Source organism: Globicephala melas, chromosome 20 (genome assembly GCF_963455315.2).
Source record: "Globicephala melas chromosome 20, mGloMel1.2, whole genome shotgun sequence".
In the NCBI taxonomy this organism is placed as follows: Eukaryota; Metazoa; Chordata; class Mammalia; order Artiodactyla; family Delphinidae; genus Globicephala; species Globicephala melas.
Genome location: NC_083333.1, coordinates 40,316,148 through 40,335,882, shown reverse-complemented (window position 1 = coordinate 40,335,882; position 19,735 = coordinate 40,316,148). Strand labels below are relative to the sequence as shown.

The 19,735-nt window shown below is 45.6% G+C and overlaps 1 protein-coding gene across 3 annotated transcripts in view; it reads right to left on the bottom strand.

Moving 5' to 3' along the window:
• LOC115843775 (signal transducer and activator of transcription 5B) overlaps positions 1-19,735 on the bottom strand; it is a 72,537-nt gene that overhangs the window by 51,230 nt on the left and 1,572 nt on the right. Inside the window, exon 2 of one of the 3 annotated variants that reach the window (XM_060291044.2) lies at positions 13,987-14,073. The exons of 1 other annotated variant lie outside the window; for it this stretch is intronic. The gene's annotated coding sequence lies outside the window, so the exon portion shown is untranslated. Of the gene's footprint in view, positions 1-11,610; positions 11,783-13,986; positions 14,074-19,735 lie in introns of those variants that run through there. One more of the 3 variants, XM_030840185.2, reaches the window with a different exon arrangement.

Sequence of the window (19,735 nt, the reverse complement as noted above, 5' to 3'; positions counted from 1 at the left end):
ATAAATTTCTTTACTCACTTTGGAAGTATTTTTAAACACACACACACACACACACACACACACGCTCACAATCCCCAAAAGCCCTCTAGCAGCTAAGAAACAAAAAGCGAATTAGAGAGCTTCAAACAAAATTATAATGTTAACTTTTAAGAGAAGTAATCATTCTTTACAGTCATTTGAATCTTACATACATTTGAGCTCCTTTACTGAGATAATTTTAAGATTTATGGACTTAGAAAAAGACTTACCTTTGTGAGGACAGCCAAGTTCTCAAAAACAAATAAAGGCTAGATAGAACACTATCAAGTAACTAGTTCTAAATGAAGAAAGCAATAAATCATTTCACATATTAATTTTAAAATATTCTATAATTTACTGATGCCATATTGTGAAATATATAACGCTAAATTTGAGGTCCCAGTTTATATAATTTCTAAAATATCTCATGGTTTGGTGAAGATGATTCAGATACATAAGGGAAGAAGGGGATTATTCTAACTGGTCACAATAATATCACAGTGATAAAAGAGATTACAGGGAAAATCAGCAACTATAAATGAACTGAAACCAAAGGAAAACATAATTTTGGATTAAATGAGATTATCACATTTTCAGGAGGCAGAGGAGGTAAGAAGTGATAAGCAAAAAAGAATAAAATCAACAGGATTTATTTATGAAGGCATATTGGGCAATATACGTTTATAGTTTTATCTTTAATACACAAAAATAATTATCTTCAAAAAATAATAATCATCAGACTTCCTTGGTGGTCCAATGGTTAAGACTCTGAGCTTCCACTGCAGGGGGCGTGGGTTCAATCCCTGGTCAGGGAACTAAGATTCCACATGCTGCTCGGCCAAAAAGATAAAATAAAAACTTCTATTTAAAAAATAAATAAATAAAATAATAATAATTATTATTATTATCTTCATGAATTGGAATGAACTACTTATGGATTTAGGATTAAAAAACACCAAAAGGTACTATATGATCTCTTTTATGTTTCAGTATTCCCAAAACTGACTTAAAATAAAATTCTGTTATAGGAAATTCCATTACAATAAATTACAAGGCACAATCGAAGTTAAGGTAGATTTTTGCTGAGTTGAGTTTTACATAAAATATGTAGGTGTTCTGCTGGGCTCAAAAATACATATTTTTTTAAGATTGTAATTTTATTTGTTGCAAAGTAATAAGACCTACAGAGCTATGTACCACAATTCTCCTAAAGCATCAACTTGTAATTTATTTTCATTTTTCTTCCTTAAACTCCTTAAAATGTTAAAGTGCTTTTAAAACTAGATTTAGTTACAAAGAAACTATTTAATTTGAATTTAATTAAGGCAAAACACAGTCTCTTGTATTAGTAATGACATATACCCAAAAGAAAGTGTCTTTCACCAGAGATTTACTTTACCAGATATTCCCAAATGAATGTCATAATAAACACGAGAAGTCATTAAGCATGACTAATGGAATTACAAGAAAAAGAAATCTATAAACCTAGCAACCTTTGTAGGTATCATCATGAGCAAGAAAGCAGTATAAAAGCAAATGTGGAGGGACTTCCCTGGTGGCTCAGTGGTTAAGAATCCACTTGCCAATGCAGGGGATACGGGTTTGATCCCTGGTCTGGGAAGATCGCACATGCTGCAGAACAACTAAGCCCATGCGCCACAACTACTGAGTCTGCATGCCACAACTACTGAAGCCTGCGCGCCTAGAGCCCATGCTCTGTAACAGGAGAAGCCACAGCAATGAGAAGCCTGTGCACCACAATGAAGGGTAGCCCCCGCTCGCGGCAACTAGAGGAAGCCCACACGCAGCAACGAAGACCCAACGCAGCCATAAATAAATAAATAAATAAATAAATAAATAAATAAAGCAAATGCAGAAAATATATTGAAATAACAATGTTCAGGGTTGCAAGAAGTTAAATGAGACCATTTTTTTTCCAGAAGTTGAATAAAAACAAACACCTTCAATATGAAATGAATGGTAACCTAGCAGAGCACATACACAAGTAAAATAATATAATTTATTTATTATATTTATAAACAGTATAATTCTCCATCAGCTTATATATAAAAATATGAAACATTCCACCAAATATAGGAAATAACTCAGTCCTCAAGTTATTTTAACTCTGAAAACATTAAATACAATTTAAATGATTTTAATACCGTTCATCAAAAAAAGATGTCATATAATCATACCAAAATAGTATATCATGCCAAATATTTAACATAAACATCACAAACTACTTGTTTTTCTGCTCCTAAAAAGGAAACACTAACTGAAAACAAAAACAGGTTTCTCATTCTGAGATAAATCAATATACAAAAGCCATTTAAAAAATAACTTTTCCCCCAGCTTTATTGAGATATAGTTGACATACAACATTGTATAAGTTTAAGATGCAGATGTAATGATTTGATATAAGTATATATTGTGAAATGATTACCTCAATAAGGTTAGTTAACACATCCATCAACTCACACAGTTACAACTGGCATTTGGTGAGAACTTTAAAGATCTATCTCTTAGCAACTTAAAATATACAATATATCAATAGTATTGTTAACTATAGTCACCATGCTGTAAATTACATCCCCCGAACTTATTCATCTTAATAACTGGAAATCTGTACCATTTAACCAGCCTCATCCATTTCCCCACTGTCCTCCCCTGGAAACCACCAATCTGCTCAGTTTTTGGAGTTGGGTTTTTTTAGATTCCACGTGTGAGTGAGGTCATACGGTATTGTCTTTTTCCGTCTGACTTATTTCACTTAGCATAAGGCCCTCAAGGTTCATCCACGTTGTCACAATGGATTTCCTTCTTTTTATGGCTGAATAATATTCCATGTGATCTCTCTCACATTTTCTTTACCCATTCATTAAAAATAACTTTTTTCTTGATTACAAAAGTATTTCCTATTCATTATTACCTATTTATTACAGAAAAATGGGAATACACTAGGAAGTGTATACATACATCCAAAATCCCACAACCCAGAAGAAGTCTTTTTTTAATGCCTATTCTTAATGCCTATATGTACATATACATTTCTTTTATGAGTTACTTCATAAAAGCTACTGCTTTTATATTTTTCCTGTTCAAATTTACCAATATAATTGGAATGTAATATTCAGTTCTGTCCCAACTAGACCTCTCACACTTGGATAGTAAAAATTCAAAATCATAAATTTTGACGTCACTTTTCTGGAACAAAATTTCAAATGTGCGCTTAAGGTAATAAGTTATCCTAAGGATCCATTCCTTTAAAATTATGTGTTTTGCTCTGGTATTGCAAAAGAAAAGGATTATGCTTCATGACCAACTCAGCATGTTCACTGCAGCCATACCATTCAGGAAGCCAAATATTTTCTATTTTGTTTTGATACCTTCCATGGTTAAGGAGTAAGGCCAATCTCTATACACATTACAGTGAATTTAGTATTTTTACTTGATATTTAAATTCACTTCAAGAAAAACTCATCTTTAAAATATGCCCACATTCAGGGTCTCCAAATACTGTTACACAATTGAAAAATTAACAACAAAAGAACGAGGAATATTTGCACTGCATCCCTGTGTATTAGACCTTCCATACCTTTTGGAATAAGACTCTACAAAGTCCATTTCTCGCTATCATTCTTTCTTACTTTCTACCAGAAACAGATCACAAATCCTAAAAACATAAATCCACAGGCTGAAGTGACTGTTTCATTTTGTAAAGAGCTATATATTTCTGTAGACACATAGTTTGCTACTTTTTTCAAGCCTAAAAGAGGACCAAAAGATTTTTACCAACATGAAACAAAAGGAAAAATAGAATTAGCATTATTTCTGAGAGAATATTTTACCTAGCTTAAACCAGTAATGAATATACTGTAGAATGCTCTATTACGAAGCTCATAAATCCCAATTTTTAGTACTTTAACAGATTAAGTGCTGAACAGTTTTTCTTTCTTTCTTTCTTCTTCTTTCTTTCTCTACAGTGATATTTTAAAATATAGTTTATTTAAAACATTTCCCCAGGTTTGGATTTTTAAAAATCCCACTCTTTACAAAAACATAGCGATTTACTGCCAGCTATAGGCTCTGAATTTTAGACAATACAAAATATTTTTTCACAAACTTTCTCATTGACTCTCACCTAAAGGCTGGAAACTCCCACTGAAGGCTTTTTAAACTCATCAGACATATATTTAAAAAACAAAACAAAAAAAAACACCTTTAATTATAGGATCTCAGTGACACAAACATAAGGAAATTCTGAGTTATAGATACTTCACATTAAGCTTTTTCCACTGACATTGTAACTTTTGTCAACATTCAAAGAAAATTCAACCCTGGTCAAAGGTGACAGTTTGACAACCCTGGAAGCTAACATCCTCTGTTTATTTGAGCAAGTTCATACTCTCTGCTCAGGAAATTGAAGGTTTTTTCATCCCTGACTTGATCTCTCAAATTCAAATCACTGCACTTTAGGGTTGTGAATTCTGTCTCCAAGACTTAACGTCACAATCCACCTCTAAGAAAAGTGCTGATAGAAAACAAGCATCAGATATGAAAAGGAATACATTTCTGAGACGAGTTTCTAATGGTCTTTCCACGGCTCTAAACACACAATAAATTCAGTTGCCTTAAAAATTATACCCCCAAATTAAAATTCTTAAGTCCTTCTAGCTCAAAAATCACAATTACTAGCTTTAAAACAAGAACAGGACCATAAACCCCTTCAAAATAAAGTTGTAAATAAAATGTGCTGGATACCTGCATTCTCAGTCAACAAACACGCAGGTCTCAAACCACACTGGCAAAGAAGATCCTTTTGTTTATAAATAGAAGGCAAAGAGACAGCTTAGAGCCCTTCTCCTGTGATGTACATGGTAACGCTAGTAGGACAACAAAGGACAACTTATAGTTAAAATTAAAACTTTCTCAGGACTTCCCGGGTGGCACAGTGGTTAAGAATCCGCCTGCCAATGCAAGGGACACGGGTTCCAGCCCTGGTCCGGGAAGATCCCACATGCCGCGGAGCAACTAAGCCCATGCGCCACAACTACTGAGCCTGAGCTCTAGAGCCCACGAGCCACAACTACTGAGCCTGCATGCCACAACTACTGAAGCCTGCGCGCCTAGAGCCCATGCTCCGCAACAAGAGAAGCCACCGCAACGAGAAGCCTGCACACCGCAACAGAGTAGCTCTCACTTGCCGCAACTAGAGAAAGCCCGTGCGCAGCAATGAAGACCCAACACAGCCAAAAATAATAAAATAATTTTAAAAATAAAATTAAAAAAATTTTTAAATTCTTTCTCTGTTTTAATATAATTTCTGTCAGGAATATATAAGTTGGAAAAACACCTATCATCACCATCATAAACTTCAAAAAATTTCCAAATATACATTAAAAAATTTCTATTAAAAAAACACAAGAGCGCATTTTGGAACACAAATAAAGAACTATAAGCCCTAAAGAAATCAAATGTCTCACTGCGAAGTTGCAGTTGCCTGCTCTCCTTCGCAGTGCAGTGGGTAGCAATGCAGCCTCTGGAATCAGCTCCGCCTGGGTCTGGATCCAGCCCTGCCATTAGCAGCAATGTGACCTCGGACAAATTACTTAACTTCTCTTTGGCCACTTCTTCATCTTTCAACTGAGGATAATACCCACCCCTCTGAGGATCATGAGTTAAAACATGGCAAGAGCTTATAACAGTGTCTGCTTGGCACACTGTAAGTGAATGATGTTAGGTATTATTTTCATTCTCTTTCTACTTTTAGGTTTGGGGCATAATTTGAAGTATTTTTTTTTTTTTTTTTTTGTGGTACGCGGGCCTCTCACTGTTGTGGCCTCTCCCGTTGCGGAGCACAGGCTCCGGACGCGCAGGCTCAGCGGCCATGGCTCACGGGCCCAGCCGCTCCGCGGCATGTGGGATCTTCCCGGACCGGGGCACGAACCCGTGTCCCCTGCATCGGCAGGCGGACTCTCAACCACTGCGCCACCAGGGAAGCCCTGAAGTATTTTTAAATTAGTTTTCTGATCACTTTTTTAAAGATGGCATAATAATTATTATATAAATAATTAGTACACCTTCCCAGATGAGCTTACGGTAAGTACAGCTATAGCCCAGGGTGGTAAATAGTTTTTTATACAAATCATGGATGTGACCGTTACTGGTAGCTTTGGCTTGATTTCCCATATGCAAAAAAAATCCCCTACTAGGAAAAACAAGCAGTATTAGAGAAAACTTGAGTTTGTCCTGTTATCATTGCAGGGTAAAGCCAAAGCCACTTTTACTAGCCTGATGGGCGTTGAAAATATTAGTCACCAAATTAATCCCAACAAATAACAATAATTGATTGGCTCATTGATGTATTTCCCCTTGTCTTCCCCAATCTTTCTCTAACTAGTCAGAAAGGGAAGTTTTCATATCTTCTGAGAATCTCATTACTGCTCTCAAACCATACTCTATATCTTAGTATAATTAAAAAATGAGTCAGCATAAGCACCTCAAAAAACTAGCAGTGAATAGAATATGGAGATATTTCTCTTCATAACAGAAATCTGGAAACGAATTTTTTAAAGAGTTAATCAGCGTGCCAAAGGCAATGGAGGAACAAATGGAGAATGACTGTTAGCTTTTGCAAGCTAGCTTCCAAAAGATAAATGTTCTTTATCAATCAATATATGTATTTTTCATCTTAATAGTACTACAATACATGAGAAATGGAGGTAATTATTATAAATAAACTCAATGAAGAAAATATCCAGTATATGACATATAACTTCTCCTTTCTTGACTATGGGGTGGGGGGGGGAGGGATGGGAGGTCAAGATACTCTACGTATTAACCTCATTTGCAAACTGCGTTACTATGCAACATGCTAATGCAGTATTGCCTTTAGTGATGTGATCCAAAAGAAAATTTACAAGAGAGAAACTGCCCCTACACTGCAAACATGTTTGAATGCCAATTTAATTAGGAGTCTATTTAGTCATTACACTTCTAGAATAAAGTTAGCTGAAGGCTAGGAAAAGGTCACTTGCTTCAATCACTGAAACAATACTATCCGTACTCCTTTCAAGGATATTCTTCTCCGCAAGCCTCCAAATAACTCTCACCCCAACATTTGTATTAAAAGGGACCTACCACGTAAAAATTATCCAGGAGGGTCTAGGAAGAGTTTCATGGCTGAGGGTGATTCCTCCAAAGTTCTACCACCACCATACCCTGAATCTCTCCTTGTGCTTATTTGACTCCTCCATGATATTCTGTGTGCCTTTTAGGTGAGGTCAGAAAAACGGCTATAGTCACTGCTAAATAGATGCTATATCTTATAAACCTATGGCAACCCCTCTTGAAGGCACTGACATTCCAAGCTACACGTAACACGTTTTCGCTCTATCTTCGTGCTATGCATTTTTTAAAAAAATATTATTTATTTATATTATTTATTTTATTTATTTATTTTTGGCTGTGTTAGGTCTTCGTTGCTGTGTGTGGGCTTTCTCTAGTTGCAGCGAGCAGAGGCTACTCTTCGTTGCAGTGCGTGGGCTTCTCATTGCCATGGCTTCTCTTGTTGCGGAGCACGGGCTCTAGGCGCACGGGCTCTAGGCGCACGGGCTCTAGGCGCACGGACTTCAGTAGTTATGGCATGAGGGCTCTAGAGTGCAGGCTCAGTAGCTGTGGTGCACGGGCTTAGTTGCTCCACAGCATGTGGGATCTTCCCAGACCAGGGCTCGAAACCGTGTCCCCTGCATTGGCAGGCGGATTCTTAACCACCGCACCACCAGGTAAGTCCCAGTGCTGTGCATTTTCTAGGTACCTGGGAGGAAAACAGAAAGCAGCAGCCCCATTTTTCTGTTAATTGCACCTTTGTCGTGGTAGTTAAGATTCCTTCCAAGGCAGCTAAACCTTGAAGGGAGCTGGGAAGATTTGGGATGTCTTGCCTTTCCGACTGGGTACTCGGTAGAGCTGTCATGGAGCAGTACAATGGGTCAAAGACAAACCACATGGCATCTGATGCTCGTCTTTATATGTTTAAGATAAAAATGTGACACCACGAGAAGGTTAACATGTGGACCTAATTTTGAAAATACAAACAGGAAGCACCCCCACCCCAATATTACCATTTTAAAAAAAAGGAAACCAAACTTCAAAGATACCTTCCAAGGAAGTCACGGGTGTGACCAAACTAACAAAGGCAATAAAACGTCATCTAAAACCCTGAAATCACCAAAAGTGAGGGTCTCCTTCAACTAAAAGTTGAACACGTGTAAATTACTCCTCTCTTTGATTAGTAAAAATAGAACACATTTAGATATGTGAAGTCCTCTCCAAACTGGCTTAGGTTTTTTAATGGTAAAAGGATCATCACTAATAAGAAAACATCCAATGTAAACAGGCTACTTAAAATAAGGACATGACAATTAACAGAAGGCAATTAAAAAATTTAATCACTGTGATGCTCACAATTGAAGTGTACAAGAAACTGTCTAATCAATGGAAACTAGATTGTTAAATTTGACTTTCTTATTCCTAGAAATAAGCATAAAACTGTTGTGTTTCCAACACTGCAGAGGAAAAAAATACTTCTGATTTTAGAACTGTTCTATTAACAAAGCTCAGATTTAAAGAAAAATCTTTTCCTTTAAACACCACACAAAACTGGGGACAGTGATACTTTCGAACAAACTTTTAAACATTATTTTTATTAAGAAGTGCCAGAGTCAAGGTATTCTGACACTTTATCATATGCAGTAAAAGGATATTCTTCTGAAGAGCTCACTAACCTAGGAATGTCATAACTTTTTAAAAGAATAAGTTTCAAAGGCTCAAAACACATTAAGAAGAAACAGAAGGTTTTCTGCTTCCTTTTGTAGGCATAATGTGGTAATCTACACTCTAATAGAAGGGAGGAGATATGTGTCACTGGTAGTCCAGAAATCTGTGAATAGTTCATGAGATACACACATGTTTGTAGGGCACCAGAAGAGTTAAGCTTCCTCTCATTCTACCTTTAACCTGCAATCTAATCTTGAGCGTATTATTTACCTATTTATAACACCTTGCTTTTATAATAAGACCTACCTGTATTACCTACACAAAAATAAGCCAAATGAACCACCACAAGCGCATTTATAAACATATACTTAACACAAATCACAAATGATTTCAATATAATTTGAAATAATTTTAACGTAACAATATAACTTGAAACAAATGGACGTAAGTACCCAAAGAGCAACAAGTGATGCTTTTTACTAGTCCTGATGTGGTTTTTGCATATGTAAATAAAATTTTTTAAAAAATCAATTGAGAGCAAGAAAATGAAGATGAAACGAGAAGTTGGGGCACAATAGGAAGTGCTGACCAAAATATACATGTTGTAACACTCCAAACAAGGATAACACTTTTTCCCCCTTCCATCATATATATCATGAAGTATCCATTTAAGAAACATAGACACCTTAAATTTCTTAACACAATCCATACTAATAGCCTGTGGGCAAAAATGTGAATCCTGACCAGTGAGAAGGGGGGGATAATTTATTTAGTTGGGTATACAGCAAAGATTCTGTGCAGTTTAGCTCCAAGTTATGCAATAACCAAACTGCTTGTGATAGAAATCAACTCTTGTGTTTTTTTCTGATGTTTTGCTTTTTAAAAAAAGATCTCTCCATTCCTTCCCTGTGTCTCAACCAGATGCTTGAAATTTTCATCTTCCAACGGCTACAGAAAACAAGTAATCTACTAGATAACACTTACCTGACCAAAGGTGTGGTGCTGTTTTGGTTAGACCAACAGACATCGCAAACCGTCACATAATAAATTTTCTTAAAATCTGCAGCCCCCTTCTCCCATTTACAATATCAATTCTAACTGTGATCTTCCAAGAGATGGAAATTGGTACCAAAACAAACAAAAAAAACCCAAAGCCTTGAAATAAAGTCAATCAATAGAATTCCACCATTTGATACCATCAGAACTGATCTAATGTTCCTAGTGTTATGAAATTAGAAAAAAATGACTGGCACACTAAATAAAATACATCCTCTTCTAAGAACTACAGCCAATGAATATAAACAATGTAACCAACATAATATAAACAAATAAACAATAACAGAAAAGTGTTGAGGAATAATTCGTTCAATTATTATCTTAATTGAACGATAACAAAATTATTATCTTAATTGAACGATAACAAAATTGAGATAGTATACTCAACAGCTGAAAGCTTATTACGGCCCAGGCGGCTATCCAAGCCCTTTGGAAACCTAAGATACAAGCGGATGATAAACACCATTTGAAGACTGAAAAAAGGACCTAAGCTCAGTTTAATAATTTGGTGACACACTAGCCCTTTCAAGGGGCATTCCCCGAGGACATTCCAGAGACAATTTATGGAACTGTGTTTAGGCAAATGTCTACTGCTTCTCTGTGCTTCGGGAAGAGCACTAATCTGAGAGTCTTCAGACCGACATTTCAGTTTCTGAAGTACTAAACAGCTGCGTGAATGGAGCAGGCCAATCGCTCCACCTATCTGGCCTCAGTTTCCTCATTTGTACAATAAAAGAATGGAGCATTACCGCCGCGGTCCTTTCCAGCTCTTAACGTTCTACGACCCACTTTGAGCACTATTTATTTGATACGACGGTATCACATACAATGACAGGATCAGAGGGGTCGAGAAGAAAAAGATCTGGCATGGATCTTTGGGAAAGAGAGGATCGCTATCTCTTTTTGCCCTTAAAATTCTTGTGGTTCTCATTAAGCTCCTCTTCCTAAAAGCTGGCGCTTGTTTTTCTCCCTCGCCTTTTCCATCACTGCTGGCTACAAGTGTCTGCAAACGCCTCTTGCTCCACACAAGTTCTTTCCTCTTTGATCTGCCTGACCATCTTGCCAGATTCCTTTAGCCTCAGACCAGCTTTGGTGACACAACGACTCCCCTTCCGACGCTGCGTATCTACCCCCAACACCAGGAGCACTTTTTAACTCTTTATCCCTGGCTAGAAAAAAAGAACGCACTGCGTCCACAGCCACACGCACAAGCCGGGGCCTGGCGGGTCCCTGATGAGGGATTCTGCACCCCCGAGCCTGATCGAAACGTTCGTATTTGTTGTCTGGACTCCTTATAAGGCGCTGTTCCTTGAAGCCTGGCTAAAACCCCCCACCCCACCGGGCACCACAGGTCTCATCCCACCCCTAGGAGTCGCAGATACCCTTTTCTCCCTTTGAAAAAGGGAGAAAAGCGAGGAGCCGGCGGGCGCTATTCCGAACTGCAACACGAAGGTGCGAGGGGGCCGACGGCAGCCCACCCCGACACACGCGCACGCACGGTCTCTGCCCTCTACCCCTTCCGGCCCGCCGCAGCCTCCGCACGACGCCCCTCGCCCGCCCCCAGCCTTCGCCCCCCGTGGCCCCCCTCACCCAGCGGCGCGGTCCCCGCGCCCGTCCTCCCGGCCCAGGGAGCGATGGCGGCGGCGCAGCGCGGCCCTGCCGGGCGTCTGGGCGGCCGGGGCGCGGGGCCCCGCCCGGGCCGGCTCCCCGGCCTCCCTCCGCGGGCCCCGAGCTCCGGGCTGGCCCCGCAGCTCCTACCTCGCTTGGCCCCTCGGGCGCCAGCGGCTGCCTCCCGTCCGCTCTCTGGCTCGCCCGCCCGCTCGCTCGCTCCCTCCCTCGGCCGGACCGCCGCGCTTAGTTTCCTGCGCTCGGTCCAGCCCGGGGTGACGGCTCCGGCCGCCGACTCTCCTCTCGCCCGGGCCCACGGGGGCGCGCGCGCCGCTCGCGCGCGGAGGCCCGGCCGCGCGCGTCGTCCGCAGCCTGGAGCGCGCCCCGCGCCAGCGCGCGCCGCTTCCTGGTTCCGCCCGGCGCGCGCTCGCGAGCCCCGTGGTCCCTCGCCGCCCCCCCTCACTCCGCGGCCGCCCTGGAGAGGCCCGGAACCCCCTCAGCGCGCTCTGTGGGGCCGGCGCCGCGCGCAGCCCCTCTTCGCAGAGCGGGGGCGGCTTTGCCGCTTGGCTCCCTGGCCGGGTCCGCGGGCCGCGAGCACATGCTGCTTTGTTTGGGTGGGGTCTGCTGGCCCAACTGTTGTGGTCTTGTTGATTGGCATCCCCCTCTGCGGCCCGCCCACCTCCCTTCGCCCGGGCTGAGGTCCGCGTTTCGGGTCCAGTCCCTCCCAGGCTGAGGTCAGAAGTCCATCGCTGACCCATCAATAATTGCCCCGGGTTTGCTCCCTGGAGGGCGTTTCAGCCTGGGCTTCTGCCGCTTACCACACGGAAGAGCAAGAGGAAAGCCTGAAGGGACACAGCAGGAGTTTACAACTGGCCCTTGCCGAGTAGATCCATCCACTGTTCCAGAGTGAATCTATGGGGGACAGGGGTGTCTGAGACCATTTCCCTCTCTGGGGAATCTTGCTAGCTCCCACCAGTGGAGCTATGGGAGGGACTCTCTCCTCTATCTGGAGAAAGAAGAATAAGCAGGATCAGCTCTGTAGGATCCAGAAGAAAGGGAGTCTCTGAGGGCCTTTTCCACGTAATGGGGAGGGGGTGCAGTGTCTGAGAAGGCAGCCTGAGTCACCCACTCTCCTCTCGCTACATCTGTGGAGCTGGCCAATGGTTTCCCTGGCAACCCTCCAAGGGCCAGCACCAAAGCAAGACATGTCAGATCTCCAGAAACCCAGTTGCAGGGGCAAAAGAAGAAGGACCCCACAGATGCACACAGAGCGTCCCTTCCCTACAATCTGAAAATCTTCCTGTCCAGAGATGACCAAGATCTGCAAGTCCTCTTGTTCTCCCATAATCCACCTTTAGCAGCTCTTCCCAGCAGCCTTCCCTTCACCTCCAAAATAACACCAGCCACAAAGATCTTTGTGTCTGCAGCTGATCACAAACTCTTTCTCCCCCACCCAGGCTACTGCTTTTATCCCACATTCTGAGCCAACACCTGGCACGGTGCTTTGCACAGAGTAGGTACCGGGGGCTTGGAGGCCAGAGCACGAGGACAGGCTGGAGCAGGAAGCTGGACGGAAGCACCAGCCCTGAGCTCTCTGGCAACCCCTCTGACAGTTACTGTCCAGGAGGTTTCAACACTTAGGCACACCACATTTCTCTTTCCTGTAAACTTTCATACCTGCACACATGCCGTTCCTTCTGCCTGGAATGTCCTCCTGCCACTCTGTGTGCCCTTAGGTGACGCTTGCTCCAGGCAGTACGAACCTCGCCCTCCCTGTTTCCAACCACACATTTATGCCCCTATTATGGCACCTCTCGTGCTGAAGGACAATTTCTTGTTTACATGTCTCTCTACCCCCACTGGCACACAATATCCCATTCACCTTTAAATGCTCCCACCCCGTGCCCAGCCCGGAGCAGACACTCAATAAATATTTGAAGAACAAACCCTACACTCTAGGAATAGAAATGGAAACCAGGAGGACTGCATAGTAATTAAAAGCACAGAATCTAGAACCAGACTCATGGTCAGCTCCTTGAGCCATGCAACCTGGAGCAAGCTTTTTGCCTTGATTTCCTCATTGCAATATAGTGACATTAATAGGACCTACCTCAGAGCATTGTTGTGAGAATTAAGTGAGTTAGTACATGTAAAGTGCTTCGAATGCTGTAAAGCACTATAGGGCTGTTAACTATTATTTTGTTTTTAGTAACAGCTAAGATTTACACCCCTCTTCCTAGGACTGGTCAGGTCTAGGACTCAATCCAGTTGCCTTAGCTGCTGGTCATCAGTGGCAGCAGGGTGCGAGTCTGAATGCTGGGAGGGCGGGGCAGGTACATCTCATAGCACATCTGTGACTGACCACTAGGCACCCAGCTAGATCTGGCTGGCTGCGTGCATAGACACCAAGGACAGAATGTTCTGGTGACTACCTCCACAGAACAGGAATGTTGTCAACCTGGGAGAGGAAGGCCCATCCAACACCTACCTCTCCCTACTTCCAATTCAAGTAAGGTGAGACCCTACCTGGGTCTCCTGGCTCTCCCGGGGCCTCAGGGACATAGTCCCCTAAGTTGAGGGGACAGCAGACTGAGACGTGACACAGAAGGAGTCCTAGAAAGAAAGAAACGGAATGGGAAGGTAGGATCCAGAAAGACTCTACAGAGAGCCCACATGGGAAGCTGCCAGAGACATAGTTGCAAATGCAGAGATGTCCACTGGTCAGAGAGTTGGGGTCATCTCTTAGCCCACCCTGGCCTGACCCATGAGAGAGAGAGGCTTGAGGGAGAGCCTGGAAGCCTGGTGGGCAGCCCTGTCCAGGCGTCCCTTCTACTCTGCACCAGGGGCTGACCCCAGCCTCCTCTCCTTGCTCGCATGCAACAGCACGTGGCTTCCGTAGAGAACAGCCCCCATGCTTCCCATCCTGCCTCAGCCCTGCCCAGCCACAGGGAGATCATGAGGATATTTTCTGGAAACGTAGCTGAAACCACAACCACGATCCCCTCTAGCCAGAGACCCACACTCATGTGGCTTCTCTCTCCAGAACTCTCTGTACCTCGGGAATCAGATTGGTCCCTACCACACAGCAGCCACAAAAGGACACCTGCGGGAACTTTCCTTCTTCCATAGGTGGGTGCTTCCTCCCTATTAAGTCAATACAGGCCCCTGGAGCCGCCGGCACTCAGCAGACAGGAAGCAGAGACATCTCCAAGGCCCCGGAATAGAGGTTTGTCACAGCCAGTGGTTCATGGGGGCTCTGTCAGTACCAGGGCTTACTTCTGCCAGAGCGCAGGCAGAGAAAAGAGCCGAGTTTTACAGTGAAATCTGGTTCCAAGTCCCAGCTCTGCCACTTTAGCTGCTGTGTGACCTCAGTCAAAGTACTACACTTCTCTGAGCGCCTCAGTTTCCCTCATGTGTAACTCATAGAAGGGATAAATTATGTTTGTAAACGTATAGACTCTTTCTGGGAGTACACACAAGACTGTAGTAACTGTAGTTGCCCTTGTGGAAGGGACCTGAGGAACAGGAAAGGAGAGAGACTATTCACCGTATATCCTTTTAAATCTTCTGAGTTTTATCTCATGTCCTATGCTACCTATTAAAACACTGGGAACATGAACATTTTTTCAAAGTAAAAAGTAGAGAGAGAGCGTTTGTGAAAGCATCGTGCCTGGCTTGTGCAAGGCACTTGATAAATGAGTATTCTCTTTCTTTTCCGCAGCCATCTTGCTGGGCTAGAAGGGAGCTGGCAGCGGGTGTGGTGGTTGGTATGGGGGATGTGGGTGAGGGCTGTGAATGTCCTTGCAGACCTGGAGAATCTTTCGCACTCCCTGTCTTGCTCCTGTGTGCCTCACCTGTCTGGGCTCCCTTCCAGCCAGAGTTAAAGGGAGGGCTCTCTGGAAAGCCCGAGGCACCACCACCCCCAACCTCCGCCTCCTGGGACGAGGTCATCGTGCCCTTTCCATCCAGAGTCCTGGGGCGATGCTGTGGCGTCCAGAGAGGGTGGGGCTGACACATACGAGGGAGCAGAGTGTCACTCCAGCCAGTAATTTCCTGACTTGCCGGGTGGGTTAGAAACTCAAAAGTCAGCCCAGCACCAGGCAAAGATGAGGCTACTGCTGCCATGGGTGGGAAAGCAGGTCAGTAGGACCAGAGCAGGCAGAGGCCAGGGCAGCAGAGGAGAGAGCCTTCTGGGTGCTGTGAGTCAGGATGTGTGAAAGGGAAACAGGGGTCTGCACTAGAGAAAGGGAACCCCTGAGCTGTCAGAGCTTGGGGAAGCCCTGTGCTGTTTTAGGGAGCTTCATTAATCCAGCAGTATTTATGAAGCCACTATGACAAACCAAGCAGTAAGACACAGCGCTTTAGGCAACTAGTTAGAGCCATAAGAAGAGGCCTGCAATACAGGATTGAGGAGCTCCAGGAGGGCAGATACTGGCTAAGGTCCCTGAGCAACGACTTACTATGCGCTCGGCTCTGTGAGTGAGTCTTCACAGCAATCCGAGGAGGTGAGTCTTGCTGTCCTTCTACAAAAGAGGCCACTCAGCTCAGAGAGGCAGACTCATGGGCCTGGAGTCACACAGCAGAGCCAGGTCTGCCTTTCAAAGAAGTAAAGTAGTTTCAGGTCACACAGCCGCTAAGTTGGCAAAGCTGGGGTTTGGAACGAGATCTAACTCAGCTCTTTTTGCTGCCCACACTCTGACAGAATCAAGCCCTGGCACCGACAGAGCCCCCTCTGATCCGCTGGCTGTGACAAACCTCCGTTCTGAGGCCCTTCCTATCTGTTGAGTGTCTGATGGCCAGAAACTCTGCGTTTTCCCCTCTGCCACACTGACCCTATGAAAGATGAGGAGGATGTTACCAGATGGCTAAGGGAGGAATGGCCTTCCAGGGAGAGGCAACGGAGGCAGCAAAGGCTTGGAGTTGAGAGAGGTCAGTGCGTTGGGGGAACTGCATGGCTGGAGCACAGAGTGAAGGGAAGGCTGGTGTTTGGGGTCCATCACAGCAGCAAATGAAGACCAGGCCAGTAGCCAATAAGGAGGGGATGGGGCATTGGGCCAGTCATTTTGACTTCATATACCCCACTGGCTTCTGGGGCTGGGGAGCTGATTCTGGAGGCTGGGAGCAGGCAGGGAAGACGTGGGTGGGTTTGTGCCTGCAATAAACTGGAACAATGGGAAAGAGGGCTAGAGAGCAAGGAACCTCCTCAGGTCGGAACGAAGAAAAGTGTCAGAGTGATGGGGGATGGGGGGGAAGGAGATGCACAACCCCTCTCTCACATCATGCCCAGAGGGCTTGAGGTCCATACTGGGCCGGCTAAGACACAAAAGATTTCTTGTTGGGCTGGAAGGAGGAGAAACTAGCTCAGCGGGAAGAGGGGCCTGGTAGTTATTGGGAATGAGGATGGGAGCCAGGCCTGATCCAGGGCTGCTCAGGACAGTCACCAGGTCCGTCACCTGCCCAGCTCAGTGCTCGTGGCCCATCTCTCCTCTCTCCCGGGCCTACCCCTGCTGCCAGGAAGGTGGACTCCTCTCTGCCTTCCTTACTAGTGAACGTGTGCTCAGCCCAGACATTTCACCCCCTCCTCTCCCTGTCCTGCGAGCTTCTCTCCCAAGGCAGGTGGACAGGGCAGCTGGGCAAAGGAAGGCCAGCTTTCCCCCTCCCACTCAATGGGTCAGTCCCGCACCCCTCCCTTCACTCTGTTCCCAGAAACAGAGGACAGTCGCTATGCCGCAGGCTGGAAGGCCTCGTGTTCCCTTGGTGACTTCACTGGAAGTTGACTTCCCTGAAGAGTGGTAGAGGGCAGGGGATGGGGCAGGAAGGGTGGACAGGCTACCCCGGGACCCGAATTCACACCGAATTCCTCACGGCGCACGTACACCCTCCCTAGGTACCACTCTGTCTTCAGGGACAGGAATGGGCGGCATTTCCATAGGGAGGTACCAGGGTGAGGAGATTCCGGGAGAGGCAGGGACACTGGTCTCGGAGGTGCGGTATGTGCTGAGCACAGGCCTGCGGTCCCCCCTTCCAGGAGCCGTAAGGGTGGGGGCTGGAGAGGAGGTGGAAGGTCCCCACAGAGGCAGGGCGGGGGTGAAGCAGGACGCTTAGGAGCCCACGGGCTTCAGCTTTGGCCGTCCCCGCTCTGCTGGGGCACACAGATACTTCCTGGAACACCTCTAGCTTTCCTGGGAAGGCTCTTCACCCCCCACCTCCCCTCTGGCTCCCACACAACAGGAACTCTCCTTGAAGAAGGGACTTGAAGCAGAGGAGACAAAGGCATCTCTGTACCATCTCCCCCCACCCCCAGGGACGGTTAGGTCAAGGTGACCTCAATCCGTTCTCCCCAAGGTAGGGGCATCAGCAGGGCCTCCTTCACAGCTAACCTGGTCTCCAAGGGCCAGAAACAGGACTTGGGATCCTTGTCCCCTTCCTGTATAACTCAAACCCACCTCTGTGTAACACACAGGTCACACTGCCTCACTCAACAGAGCAGGGGCAGGGACCGGCGTAGCGATGGAGGTGCCACACAACCACCATGGGCTACAGTGAAGACTACGGTGTGCCCTCGGGCCAGGGAAAATTACAAGAGGTTGGACGCAGATCCTGCCCACAGCGCCGGGCAACTTGGATCCTGGTGCCAGCTGTGCATTTACTGGCCAGACTGCTGTGGACAGGACTCTTTCCTGGACTAATCAAAGGGGGAAATTCTGGTTCTGCCCACCTTCAAGGCTGTTGCAAAGATCAGTTGAGTTGAAGAGTTCAACCACGTTTGTACATGAATATGCCATGATTCAGTTCAAGATATGTGCATAGAGTGTGAACTACACACTAGGCTAGAGATTATTATGATTCCTATTAAAATGCAGCCAGTCTTCTTTGGGGGAATGTCTTCCTGTGAGAACTTTTTTTAATCCTTCTTCATTCCCCATGTAATGCTGTGACTTGGAATTGGGGATGAGAGGCAGTTAGGGGCGGCAGCCTGGGACCCCAGCTCGGTCTAGACGCGAGGAGGTTTCTGATCTTCCTGAACCCCCCACTCTCTATGCCTCAGTTTTCTCCTCTGTAGTCTGGGCCCGTAAAACCAACCACCAGGGCGCTTTGCTTTGTGGTGGGAAATAGCAGAGACCAAACCAGGGGACTGAAAGCAAAAAGAAACCCCAAATTTGACAGTTCCGGGTAGTTGCGTTATCCGGAGCCCTAACCACAGTCACCTCTGCCCCCGGCCTAACGCTGACACCCTTCCCTCCTCCACTCTCTTGGTTGGCCTTTGCCCATCCTGGGAAAGCTCCAAAGCTCCTCCCCTCCCACTGCATCTCAAAAGGAGAACAGAGGCACAAAGAAATGGAGAGCAACCCAGGCAGAATCAAACAGAGACCCAGACAGAGACTTAGAGAGAAAGAATCAAATGGAGAATCAAAAAGCAAGAGGAAAAAACATGCAACAAAGGACACCCGAATTCAGGGCCTCACAGAGAGGCCAAATGGGGAGAGATCCAGAGGCGCAGGGAAACAGCTGTCGCCGCTGGACACAAGGGGAAGAGGGGGGCATGTGAGAGCTCTGAAGGCACCGGGGCACACCCTTTTAGGCCAATCCCTCCAGTTTTGTTCACGGGCACCCCAATGCTAGCTTTTTTTTAGGACCCAGGAGGACCCACCCCCCTAGCCAAGCCCAGTCCCATCCAGCCAGATGTTTGGTGCGCAGGGCTGTCAGCTGGAGCAGCAGGCCCCAGCAGGCCCTGGGGAGGAGGCTGGAGAGGCGACTGCCTGGAAGTGGGGAGGCAGCGCCCCCACTCTGAAGCTGGCATCCCCATCCCACCCTTTCCAGATGCCCAGATGCGGTTGCATGGCAAGGGTGGTTCTCTGCCTTCCAGACGTGGCTCAGAGGACTTGGAAACTCAAGGAATCTGCTCCCACTGACTGACTTAGCCACCTGCTCACAGGGAGAGGCTGGAGGGCACAGGTGCCACATCGGGCCCACCCACTGTGTCCTCGTGACACTGACCGGGTCACTTCCCCTCTCCAGCCTGTGTTTCCCCATTTGTAAAATCATCTTTACGTTTTTTTTTCCAGCTCTGACACTCGGCTGTCACTCCAGGTGAGCCCCTAGCTGTGTGTCAGACCCTCCCCTGCCGGATCCGTTGCTCCAGGTGAGCCCCTAGCTGTGTGTCAGACCCTCCCCTGCCGGATCCGTTGCACAGAGTAGAGGAAGGAGAGAGGGAGAGATTGTGCTTCCTCCTCCCTAGAGCAAGTTTTCCCCAATCCCTTGAACCCCTTTACAG